The sequence below is a fragment of the Gavialis gangeticus genome, unplaced genomic scaffold (genome assembly GCF_001723915.1).
Source record: "Gavialis gangeticus isolate Ggan-Ray unplaced genomic scaffold, GavGan_comp1, whole genome shotgun sequence".
NCBI lineage: Eukaryota > Metazoa > Chordata > Crocodylia > Gavialidae > Gavialis > Gavialis gangeticus.
The window spans coordinates 1,822,628-1,836,242 of NW_017729020.1; the positions used below are offsets into that span (position 1 = coordinate 1,822,628).

The 13,615-nt window shown below is 39.7% G+C and overlaps 1 long non-coding RNA gene across 3 annotated transcripts in view; it reads left to right on the plus strand.

Annotated features, from left to right (window-relative positions):
- LOC109295583 overlaps positions 1-13,615 on the plus strand; it is a 23,584-nt gene that overhangs the window by 8,341 nt on the left and 1,628 nt on the right. For 2 of the 3 annotated variants that reach the window (XR_002096772.1, XR_002096770.1), the window contains exon 2: positions 170-263. This is a non-coding gene — a long non-coding RNA (uncharacterized LOC109295583). Of the gene's footprint in view, positions 1-169; positions 264-1,218; positions 1,250-13,615 lie in introns of those variants that run through there. The other variant, XR_002096771.1, reaches the window with a different exon arrangement.

Genomic DNA, 13,615 nt, shown 5'->3' on the forward strand with positions numbered 1-13,615 from the left:
AATCTTCAAGTCCTTGCTTTCAGCACCCTTTTCTAACCTTTAGAAAACAACATAATAATCTGCCTTTTTTTAAGGGTTGCCAGCTCCAAAATTCATCCTAAGCAAAATGCTAGCAAACAATCAGGGAAGAGTATTCTTATTTCATCAGTGCTTTCTCTTTCTTACCCAGACAAAGAAATGTTTCTGCGGAGGATAATACACAATGTGGCCAAAGGATTGAACAGCCCAAGGAGAGAGCACCACTTGTATGTTCTGCATGCAAGGTAAGCAAAGCAAGCACCTCTGTTAATCAATCTAATTTATATAATTGAGACTGCAAATTAGAGAAAACAACCCAGTGACAAACTATTGTAATTACACAAAATCAACCAGTGAACTAATTGAAGTGACAATCTGTCAACAAAATTCATATATTTAAACACTGTGCTACATGCAGTAATTATAGAGGGTTACCCTGGTGAAAACCTCCCATTTTCTTATGGTGGGAAACAAGGGGAACTACACTTCCAGTGCTGCGTTTTTTAAGCCTGACTTTGAAGGCAATGGAAAGGTAAGATGATGTCAGTATTCGTTTGGGGAACAAACCAGTGCCTATGCCAGTTAGCTAGAGCAATAGACACTGGATCAGATGCTGGAAACTGCAAAGTCTTCTGATGTAAAATCCTGTTTCACTGGAATATAGTAGAGGAACCCTTGTGTCGTGAGGTCCATAGGATCCAAACTGAATGAGCAGAGGATCTTACTGTTCTATAAAATGTCATCAACAGTGATCCATGTGGTATCATGTGTACTATTGGATTAGTTTTGATAAGGCTGACCTAAAGCATGAAAGAGTTAAAGGAATGTGTGCTGGTCAAGTTGGAGTTGCGTGAAACTTGTCACTTTTTAAAGTGTTTTTTTTAAACCTTAAGTTTTTGACAAAAAAATGGATATTTTAACTTTTCCAAATGTTTTCCTTTGTTTTTATCAGCTCAGTAGTAATTAAGGATGCTTCTAAATTCTGTGAGGTTGTAAATAACTACTTTTTATTCACGGGGAATTAAGGGTGAAGGGTTGGGTGACTTGTTGCTTGTTTATTTAGATGTGTAGAGGCCCATGAGTGCAAAAGGGAGCTCTAGATGCTCATGATAAAAATATATCCTACATTCTGCAGTATGATTTAATATAACTCATTGCCAGCAATGCAAGCAACGTTAAAACTCAAATCCCTTTCAGCAGTTTCTCACCCTTAATTTTGGTTGGACTAATTTGCCCCAGGCCTAACAGACTCAGTTTTTTCACCTCAACGTTCAGTAGTTCCTTACTCAACAAGTTGTCTAATTAAAATGAGTAAGAACATGTGCAGTTCAGAGCATTCCTGAATGTAACTAGAGGGTGGAAGAATCCAACAAGAGCCCTGCTTCTTTACTTTGAGATCACAAAATTCCTCTCTACGCGAATGATGGAAAAAAAAATACCCCCCACTGCAAAGTTAAAACAAGCTGTAATACTAATAATGCTCCACGTTAACACTTGCAAACAGCTAATAGTAGAAGCAGAAGCCAAAAGGAAAATACAACTGGGGAGTTGTTCAGGTTCCCAACAGCAAGAATTTTTATTATCTTTATAAGACAAGCCAAGACAGTATCAAAAACAATGCCAAGACACAGTTCACCCTGATAAAGCTTTTACGTGCATGTTTAGGAGGAAAAAAATACAGAAAAGAGATTGCAAATTTCAGAGAACTGCCTTTAAGCAAGCAATATTTATTCACTTGCTGTCAAAAATCTAAATGCTCCCAGTGCCAACAAAGAAATAACATTCATTTACGCTAACATGCGTTAAATAAAGCCCTAGAGAGAGGCAACCCGTAAGGGCTCCCTCGTGAATTTGACCATTGGCAACTGCGCTAATGGGACGGCAGTGGTGATGAATGCCAGTGGTGCACAGCAGTCAGTCAGAAGGTTTCAGATGCAGTTTTACCCTGTATTCATGCATTGTTGCATTTGTATTGATCTCTGGAAATCTATAACACAGATATACAGGCAGAGCTGCCTGAAGTGGCTGTTCTGAAAGATTTGGAGACCAGAACTTGGGTAGAAGAAGTCACACGATTGTTCCACAACTGGTTCCCAGGCAAGTCCATCAGATACCAGGCGCAGGACCTTCTCGTGAATCGGGTCTAGCAGTGTCTTTCACTTCCTTCTCGTCAAAGAACAGTGAGAGATCTGTGAAGTTTGCTCTGGTAATAACTATAAGCACAGTTTGTAATCAGTAGTTTCTGGTGGTTTTGCTGATGTGGTTTGACCCCATATTCCTCCTTTTCCCTCCAGGGAAAAGAGAGGTTAGTGGATGTTATTTCCTAGTTGAAATCCACGTCTGCATCTGAACTGTGACTGCAGATTGGTGTCGCTTGTAGATTGGGACTGAGTCACTTGTAAGCACCTCGGATAAACAATGGTAGGTGCAGAACTTCGGAGTTAGGAAGACAAATTCCTAGACTTAAATGTGGTTCAAGTGCATGCATAGACCTGGGCCTGGCTTTCTTCAAAGGGGTCATTTTCACCCCTTAAGAGACTTCCTATGTCTCCTTCAGTCAAAATTTGCAGATGTTATCTGTGAAATGCTTGATTGCATGTATAATTTCACTAGAGCTTAATGGTTTGGGAGGACAAAATAATGTCACAAATGTAGTGCAGGGCAGGGGAAAATACCCGGGAATTTTCTTTTCAATCTGAAAATCTGTGAAGCAGTGAAGATAGAATTATCAAAAGCAGTTACCCTATTTCTCATCAACTCCTTCATTTACTCCCACAGCAGAAGCAGAAATAGACCAGCACCCAGCACTCTTGAAAATAATGTTTTTTTGGCAGGGGAGGCTTTCTTTCAATACCGAGGAGCCAGAATCTACCCAATTTTGTAAGGAGTTCCATTAACATCAGTTGTAGAATATGGCCTCTGAACATTTATTATACAGTTCCTTTTTTTGAAACATTCACATCATGATTTTATTGTTTATTCATTTGTCCTTGTGTTCTGCGTATGCACAGTTGTCATGGAAATGCAGTCTCCATCCTTTGAGTGATGCTCTGTCACCTCCCCCTTTGCTCTCTTCCCTTTCTAAGAGGATTCATGGCTGGAAACTTTTTTCTGTGGACCACATGTTTATTTTAAATCCTCTTTTTCCCCCCCGTGTGTATCTGCAGAGAGAAATACATAGTGTGTAGCCATTCAGCAAAGACTAAATCTTGCTTCAGCAAGAGTTATACAAACACATTTAACTTGTTTACTGAACAAACATATCTTCACAAAGCTTTGAGTTATACTGTTGACTTCCACTACAATGCAGAGTGGAAATGAGAACTAGGATAAAACTGGAGGATAAAGGAGGAGGAGGAATAATAAAAATGCCTTTTTTTTTTTTTTCTGAAGAACAAAGCTATTTTACATTCAGTTGTTCTCCTCCCTCCCTGGTAGTATATATATATTTAGGATGACTTAAGAATACTTTAGAGTTTTAGATGTGTTTTGCAGAATGCCTGAAATTCTGTTCTCTGAATTGCTTGACTAAGTACAGTAATGTCATGGGTATTGTCCTCTGTTACTGAAGAGTCTCAGTCTCTTGGTTTTCAGTGTGTTTATCACCCGCAATGCCCCGTGAGGCAAGGAATTGCTGTTCCCCCCTTTTGTAGGTGTGGAGAACTGAGGAAAAGAGAATCAAAAGCTTAGCTCGTTAAAGGTATTTAGTCACCTAGCTCAAAAGAATTAATGCCAGTGGGCATTAAGTGCCTAAACACTTACATTTTGGCCTTAGGCTCCTAAGTCAGGCAGGGTTTGTAATGTTGAGAAAAGTAGCACCTGAATTGCTTTGTGAAAACCTGGGATCTGCATAGCAGAGTCAAGAGTCCCAAACAGATGCCCTACCACTGGGCCATCTGTTCTCTTCTTTGCTTAAATCTAAGAGCAGGTTATGTCCGGGGCGCTGTGAACTATTGCAGCCAATACTTGATCCTTTATCATAAGTATCCCCGGACATAACCTGCATTGTAGTGGAAGTCCACAGTATCACTCCTGTGTTAGAGGCCATTGCAAGACCTATGAACCATGTGAATGAGTCCCACTTACTCCAGAAAGGTCAGCAGATGAAAAATGTCTTGAACACAAGCAGTGAGAGGGGTGAATGTCAAAGTCAAAGGGCCCTGGTGGGGCTGGGATGCGGGGCGTTCTTTTCTGTTGTTTCTAGGAACCCTAGATACAAACTCCTCCACTGATTGCAGGCCTGGTTGTATGGCTTATGAGAGAGCAGTGGAAGATAAGTATCCAGGGGTAAAGAAGGGAAAGAGGGATACGTGGAATAATGGAATAAAAATTCAGTGCTGTGTCTTCCCACAGAGCTGTATATGTATCTTTGTCATTATTTGGGTATATGTACGCATTTTAGACACTCATGGAATGATAGTCTCCTTCCCATCCTCAGATACAAAAAAAAATAAAATAAAAAAATGGTACGCTGTACTGCACGGCATTGTCTTTTAGCGCACGGCTATTTCAGAGTTGTTGTCTGAGTTCTGAACAAGTGATAGATTTGGGCATCCTGCTCAGTGAACTGAGTAGACTTTTCATGTTCAGATAATACGCAACAAGCAGAAACTCCCATACCATGTCCTGCCATGTTGGAGTATATCTCAGAATGGGATGGGGGATAAAAAAAAAAAAAAGCAAATCCCAAAAGAAATGTCCTTAAGATGAACAAATTCAGTGAAGTCATTTTTTTTCTTTTGAAAGAGAAATCCTATTCCTTTCTTTAATTAGACTGAAATATGTCAATGAGGAGGTTGTGTTAGACTGTTTAGAGAAGGCAATTTCTTTACCCGTAGTAAAATTCTTCTTTGTGCAGAAGACCAGCATGAGTCCTAAGCCTTTATTCTCTGGGCTTAACTGGGATTCAAGTGACACATGGATCTTTGAACACTTTGCACTAAAGTGGCCTTGTTTTTGCCACCTTTTGACAGTTTCCTAGCCCAGCAACTGAAAATAGGAGCCGTTTGTATTAATTTCCCCTTATAATGTAAATACACAGCAGAAATTAAGAATACTAAACCCTTTGGGGTAGAGGCTAATTCCATACTCTGGTTTTGTTCTGCATCTAGTACTAAGGCACCCTGATCTGCTTGGGTCTCAAGACTAATACAGTAATAAAAGTTATGCTGCTTGGGTGGCAACTTGAACATTAAGCTGATAAAATCACAGATGGCTCAGTTATTTTTGTTATATATAGTTTGAACTTGTGATTTCTTGACCCAGAAATGAAATAGCTGCAGCAAGAAGCTGCAGTACATTATATTGCTCCAAAGTCCCAGAAAGACTTTTTTTTCTGAGGTCAGCAAATGCTTGTATATTTTGATAGATATTCTCAATTGTGTCTCAAAAATGAAGTATGAGTTCTGAAAGAAGCAGAATATATACACTCTTATACACAGAATACATGCACTCTAGGGACTCAGCTCGCTAGTCCCATTGCAGTTCTGAAGGAGGAAGTTTACAAAAGCCAGGAAAAGCCTTATTGCTTGTACCAGCCGTACTGCGAGGATGTAGCATGACTCTGACTGACTCACTCTTTCGCTCTCTCTCTGAAATCTGCTATATATTATATAGGAGCTGGTTGAAAAATCCTTCACCATCTTTCTATCTATTTGATGGAAAATTGTCATCCCGTTCCACCCCCCCAATGTAATTTCTGGTTTATGTAATTTGGTTAATATAGTGTAGTCACTGGGTGGCTGACCAAGGATACAGGAAGCCTGACTTCTGTGTTACTGAATGCATATATGAAGGCTTTAATTCTTTTAGTCTAAGCTATATTAGTTGCTTTGTCTTGCTTATGAATAGCCTTTTTTATTGCAGTTCCACTTTTTAGTTAATAGACCATCCAGGGGTACCTTATATATAGATACCTTTCTAACTGTTTATACATACACACATATATTATCTATTATTAAAATATACAGGCCATTGAGTGAGTGTGCGCGCGCATGCGCACACACACACACACACACAATATAATGGCCTGTATATTTTAATCTTAGATAATGTGTTCTTTATTCCCTTGTTGAGAAACAAGGATGCTGTAATCTCCAAGTGTTAGGGGGTTACCCAGTGTATTAATACCCTGAATTAACTAATCCTCATTGATAGGCTTGGAATACAGTACATAATGATGTACTGTGTGATTAAATGAGATTGGTCTTTAACCCTACTCCCTTGTCCTATATCTTATTCCCAAAATAGACCTACCAGATGCAATGAACTGTTTTTTAAAATACCGTACTGTTTTTCTTATAATTTTCTGCAGTATGTTCACTGTTAGATATCAAAGTGATTTGCAAAGGTCTGGATTATCTTTTTTTGCAGGTAGGGACATTAGGCCCAAGGAAGCAGGTTACTGATGGAGAGAAGAATAAAATCTGGTTCTCCTGAATTCCAGCCCAATGCTGTAGTTATTGCTGCGAAAGAATATATTAAAAAAACCCACAAACCAACAAAAGAACCCCCTACTCCCTACCCAAAAAACCCAACCCAGAAGCTTTAAGAGCATCACATCTTCCATTAGCATCATTTTAAAAAGTGGCAGGGGATGGGAAGAATAGTAAAGGTGTCACTCTCTGCAGGCCCATAATAGAAAACCTAGTGGCCTACATGAGAGACACAGCATTTATGATATTTTCTGGCCTTTAGCAAAGGTGCTGGAATTATGCTGGGAGCAGTCTGTTTAAAGGTTTAGTACTCTGAGTGCCTGATTTATAGCATCCCTGTATTATCAATGCATGGTATTCATTCCCGCACACTGTCACCTACACGGATTCACCTGAGATGAATTTTCCAGGAACACTCCCCCTCTGAAAATGGCATGGGGGATCTAAAGAGGCTTTACCAATACATGTATTTGTTACTCAAAAGTTTGTGTTAAAAACAGAGCACCTTATGAAACTGTATCTGCAAACATAGGGGAGCCTGGAGGGAAACAACAAAAACAACAACAAAATACATAAAAGCTTCAGGAATTCCTTTCCTGTCTTTGGTTCATTTGTGTATCACTGTCCATGCTGAGAAATACTAATAGGCCCTCAATATCTTTAACATAGAATGGGGCTACTGCATTTCACCCTAGAAATGGTTGTATTTCAGACTTAATGTGAAACAAGGTCTCTCTGCTCACTTGCTCACTCTCTAGATGACAACTGATTTTCAGTTATTTCATGCCAGATTCCAAAATTTGAGGCTTACAGAATTGTTATCTCCTTTTAAAAATCTTTGCCTATGTCTAATTCTCTCAGGTGGGCCAATATCACTGAAAAGCTATGCAAAATCTTTCATTTCTGATCATGTTCAAGTCCAAGTTAGTAGCTGGTGTGTGTGTCCTGGTCATTGCTAACAAGTGCTTAGTAAAACTGGACCAGGAAGAGTATCAGATGTGATTAATACTGTTATTGGATTTGGCATCTGGATGCAGCTGGATTTGACATCTGAATTCAATCACAGTTAGGAATAGTGCTTGATGAAGTGAAAACTCATGAATGTTTTTGTTTTCTTTTTGACCTTTAAACCAGGGACTAATCCCCACTAAAAACATGCCAAGAACCTGGATGTTTTGTGATTAGCTGAAGAGATTAGCAGACAAGAACTTTTGCTCCCATCTATATTCTTCCCCAATTGCCTTCCCTCATGGAACTTAATGTAACATAACGTAAGGAAAATTGTAACATAAGGAAAATTGGCTGTAGTTGAAACATAATCTAATTGAAATGAATATTAACACAGGGAGAGTGTTACCTTATGAGTTCTGTGAGTTGCCTCTGCTTGATCTGTGCGTGCTTTCTGGTTGAACACACTTTTATTTCTAATTCAATCTCATATTCTGTTTCGATAGCCTGTATTCCCACCAACTCAAAAAGAAAGAGTAGTTTTGCTTCCTAGGCCCAGCTGTGCCTCTTGCCCAGTAAGACGTAGCTTCTTATCAGTGGCCACTGTTGCAGTCAAGGTTAGGCTAATTTATACCATTTCCTTTCTGGCCTTCTATAGTTTATGGCCATGATTTTCAAAACTGACTAGTGACCCCTTAAAAGGGCCTGATCTGGGAAAGCACTGAGCACTCACGGATCCCTTACTGTGACTTTTGGGTATCTACAATCACAAGTCCCTTTAAATCTCAGGTTTCAGATCTGCAAACATGGCTTCCTTTCTTTTCTTTAGCCAGCAGAAAAACAGGCAAAAATTGCCCATAGAGGGATAGTTATGAAATTAGGGCTACTGAGCTGTGCTGAATACTATCTGGTTTGAAATAATGCAACACAAGCATCTTAAAGCCAAAGTCTGTGTTGATTTTTAAATTGGTATCTTATGCAAAGATTTACACAGTTCAAACAGAAGTAGGGCAAGGCAGTTTAGGAATACAGTTTTAGCAGTAAAGGATGCTTTTATGAGGATTTATTTTACATTTCTACTACTTATTAAATTGGTCAGTGGTACAGATCATTTTGGCACTATGTATAGTTCCAGCAGAGTTATACTTTCTGAAAATTAGAAATCACAGTGTGTGACATGGGCAGCAATTAAAACTTTGGATAACTGAAGGGTGAAGACTTGTCTTTCTATGTAGAGGGGGAAGAATGAAGTGTGTATACATATTGTATACGTTTCTATGTTGTATTTAGGTCCAATAACAATTTTTCTTAGATACTGTGTGTAGTGTAATCGCAATGAAAGTGCTCCATTTGGTTCTTCAAATGTATTTGCTTAAATAAGCCTTTTATAAGCTATTCATATTTTAGGGAACAATTGAGATCTGAGGAGAAAATAGAAATAGTACAGTAGTAAAAATCTGCATCCTTTTCCTAGCATTCATGACCTAAATCTATTGTGAAGCAGGGATGAGATTCCTGGCAGCAGGGTACAGTCACTCAGGGCCTGAATGATCTGCCTCAGATTAGGTCATATTTATCCTTGGATGCTGCAGATGTTGTTCATCAGTAGTAACTTTACCTGCCATGCTGTAATACATAGAGTAATGCAACTGAACGGAGCTAATAAACTGTTTGGGCCAAACTTTTGTAGGAGGCACCTGAACGAAAGCCATCCAGTTGAGCATTGGGGCATCTTTTGCAAAGTGACATAGGGTAGGAGGATCCTAGTCAGGTTTCTAAGCTTTGGGACTTTATTTGCTTCGCCTTGCCTCTTTTTTTTCTGGCAACAGTAATTTACAACTGCCTTTTTTTAGCCACAGGAAATCCCTTCTCTCAAATTGCAGAGGTAGATGAAATGCTCTCTCTAAAGGCAACGTCTGTGCTGCTCTGACAATCAGCCAGAAGGGGTGCTGTATATGCTAATCAGCTTGACTATGGTAATGTTACAGAACGATAATTATTTTCAGGTGGGAGCAAGTGCTGTTTGACACCTATGGAATGAAGATTGATGACAAATTATTACATACGTACATAGAGCTGTGCTACTACAAGTCACATTTTTACGCTTCTGTTTAGCGCCTTTCCTTGATATTTTTTTTTAGATTAAAAGGGGAGAAATCCATTCAGATCAGTAGAGTCTTCAATTAATCAGCATGTGGTTACAGAGTGAGCTTGAAAATCATTGCATAGTGCTGTTAATAATTGGGAAAAGGATATTGTATATTGAAATAATTGCATTAAACAACCCAACCAGAAAAAATATCATTTACATTTCTCTAGTCTGAATCCTGAGCCCTGTACCTGTTCCTTATCTCACGGACTGTGCAGCTGTTGGCTTATTCATACTAATACTGGCACTGGGAGTTCCACATGGCTCAAGGAAATGAAGGGGCTATACGAGAAACACCAAGCAAAACCCTAGTAGGGATGGCAAAGCAGTCTGCCCCACCCCAAGAGAGAAGGGGCACACAGCTGCAAATGCAGAGAATGAAGAATCATCTAACCTAACCTTCCCTTGCTGCAACACGAAACAAAAGGACTGCTTTCTGCACTGGGCACTGCCCTTGGTTCAGGAAGGGTGAATGATGGTTTTGCTAATGCCTGCCAATCTATTGCCAGTGTTGTGCCATGTTGTGCTAGGTGTTCTATAGACACATTGCACAAGGCTGTCTTTCCTGCTTAAAGCAGCTTACAAACTAGATAGCAAAGACAGATAAATAAAATAATAATTTTTAGCTGCATGAGGCACAGAGAGGTTCAAGACCCCCTTTTTTTTGGAAGTTCTGAGCAATCTCTAATTGAAATCAATGCCAGTGGTCACAATGAGCCAAACACGAAATCAGTGGCAGAGTCCAGGGATCTTCTAAATCCCAGTTTAGTCCTGTAGTTACAGGATCACCTTCTCCCCTAGCTGATCTTTGTATTTAACCTCCTGACATTCCTGTTTTTATCCACCTGCCTTCAACTTCAGGCTGCTAGCTTTCAAGATGATTTAAAACAGTGCCTCTATATCAAAATAGTCTCAGTCCCACTGTTAGGTTTCCTTTCATTAAATAGCATGTTTGGGGGAAATGTAAAGAAATGTTCTGAAGTTGCATGTGAGCACTGGTGGATAAAAATCCTTCCAATTCTTCTGTCTCATCTGATTTTGTTCTCCTAAAATTATTTCAAATGTATAAATATGCTCTAGTTAGTATGCAACCCAGCACTATAAACAGCCTTGGTACCAGAGGACTGGAGGGCTGTCAATGTGATTCCCATATTTAAAAAAGGCTCTGGAGGGGACCCAGAAACTACAGGCCAGTGAGTATAAGTTCTGTTTCTGGAAAACTGGTAGAAACAATAATAAAAATATAATTGTTCAGCATATGGATGAGCATGACTTTCTGGGAAGGAATCAACATGGTTTTGTCAAAGAGAAATCATGCCTTACCAATCAGCTACAGTTCTTTGAGGATGTCAGAAAGCAGGTAGATCAGCGTGATCCAGCTGACACAATATATCTGGACTTCCAAACAACCTTTCATCAGATCCCCATCAGAGGCTGTTAATGAAGTTGGGCACTCATGGAATTACAGGGAACATCCATTCACAGATTAGAAATAAGCTTAAAAATAGAAAACAAAGAGTGAATATAAATAGTCAATTTTGGGGTTGGAAGAAGGTAAATAGCAGGGTTCCCCAGGGATCTGTATTGGGACCAGTACTGTTTAATGTATTCATAAATTATTTGGAAAAGGGGCTGAGTAGCAAGGTGGCCAATTTGCTGATCACACAAAATTACAGTGGTAAAGATCAAGGTGGACTGCAAGGAACTACGGAAGAATCGGTCACTATTGAGTGAATGGGCAACTAAATGGCAGAAGAAATTCAGTGTAGATAAGTGTAAATTGCTGAACATGGTCAGAAATAATGCAAACTTAAACCTAGATTGTGAGGGTGGTATATTAGCTGTAACAATGCAGGGAAGAGATCTGGGAGTCATTGTGAGCTCATGGTCTGACCCGGTAAATGTCAGCTCTTATGTTCTATCATTTAATATTTCCCTACCATTTAACCACTAGATTTTGGAATGACATCATGTTCATTAAGTTTTTGATTTTTTAGGATCTAATTTTGTTTTCTTTTCTGTCACTGAGTGGATGGTACTTCCTAGTGAGAAGTCTAACAAATGGCCTATTTGCCATTTTAACTCTCTCAAAATAGGGATTGTAAACATGGAAGAAATATGGTTCATGGGTAGAAGTTTCTAAAATCTAGAAACCTGGGTTCAGTTCCCTCCTGTAACTTTGGGCCAGCTACTTGGATCACAACTACACTAGAAGGACTTCACCTACATGGTAATATTGGTACACTGTGCTGTCAAATCTTGCTTGGTGTGGATGCAGCAATGATTGCAAAGCTGTATCTTATAATACTGGAGTAAAATCACTCTGAGTGATGTAAATTGCATTGCTGTGGAAGTATATTCTGCTACACTAACTGGATACACTACAGGTAGCAGTGAGTGATAGAGACAAGAGGACCAACTTGAGCCCCAGAAATTGCTAAGCAGTAGATGCATGGAGTTCTGCCTGGGCTAATTTACCTGGCCTCTTCCTTAAAGCTAGTTCAGTAATGTTTTGACTACACTGTAGATTGTACTGTAGACCTATCTAGTATGTCTCTAGTAGAGGCTTCTGCAAGTAGGGATCAGTCTGGGATCACCTCTGTCCATGCCCTTGATCAATATAGGGTGCTGACAGACATGCAGCTCCCTTCTGTAAGTCATGGTGCTTTGCAGAAAGTACCATGAGTTACAGCATCCCCCCCCAACCCAACAGACATTTGCTGTTGGGTCGGTCTGGCGGGTCGAGGGATCGAGCTCCACTTTGGACTGGGCTGCATGTCTGCAGCCACTCTCCCTTCCCCCACTCCTCCAGCTCTGGTGCTGCCTTCAGTATGGGAGTGGGGGGCAGGGAGGGGAGGGGACGGGAGCTCTGTCTGGGGTTTGCACTTTTAAAGTGCTCTGCAGCTGTGCACTTCTGTTGCTACGTTGCATCTAAAGCTCTGTGTGCATTGAAGTATTAGCTGGGGATATGAAATATTGAGTTTAATCATCTTATTTGACCAGGATCATCATAAAATAGCTCTCTTGTGTTATGTAAAACAGTTAAAATATATATTCAGTAACTGTCATAAATTAGTTTGCAAAGTTTTTCATTCAGCTTAACTAGCAAAAATGAAAAAAATATATAAAGAAGAAAATGAATTAGTTCCTTGATTCTTAACATCAAAGTAAATGTTAAATCCACATATGCATATGTAAATCTGATCAATAATTTAGCTAGCTCATCTCAAATTTTAAAATGCTATTGCCAGCCTTTTTAGAGAAATGAAATGTTATCGATTTACACAGTAAGTTCAATTACAGAATCTAATAATTCAAACCCCATTACATTGTATTTGAACTGTGTTCTGAATGTGCATCATGTTGTATTGCAGTGAATGAAAGAAAATGGATTATTGATAAAATTGTCTCTGCATTCATATGTAGTACCAAAAATTAACTAGCACTAAAATATCCCTTTGTTTTGTTCTCAACTAGTGCTGTGAGTCAAAATAACTGTGGTGAGTTCATGTGAGAAAAATTGTAAATGTGTCACTCCAAAAATAACATTAGTGAAGTAGGGACTGGTTGTAATTACCAATAGATAGGCTTACGGTAGCGGCTGGCCAGGATGACTATAGGCCAGGTTGGTGTAGTGTTCAGTCTCTCAAATGAGTTGCAAGCTTCTGGTGAGATGCGTGGATGGTCTTGGTTGATAACCTAGTAGTGACTTCAGCTTATCTAGACTTCCCCAAGCTAGCTTTTAACTACCCATCTGGTTATAGCAGCAGAGAGCTCAGGGTGGGTAGACTATCTAAAAATGTATGTAGCTTCTCAAGCAGTTGTGCTGCTCATACTGTCACAGGTTTGATTCCATCAGTGCTCAAGCTAGATAGTTTCATAGTTGGTAGGGTCGGAAGGGACCTTAGCAGATCATCTAGTCCGACCCCCTGCCATGGCAGGAAAGAGTACTGGGGTCAAATGACCCCAGCAAGGTGTTCATCTAACCTCCTCTTAAAACCCCCCAGGGTAGGAGCTTGCACCACTTCTCTTGGAAGTTGGTTCCAGACCCTAGCCACCCTGACCG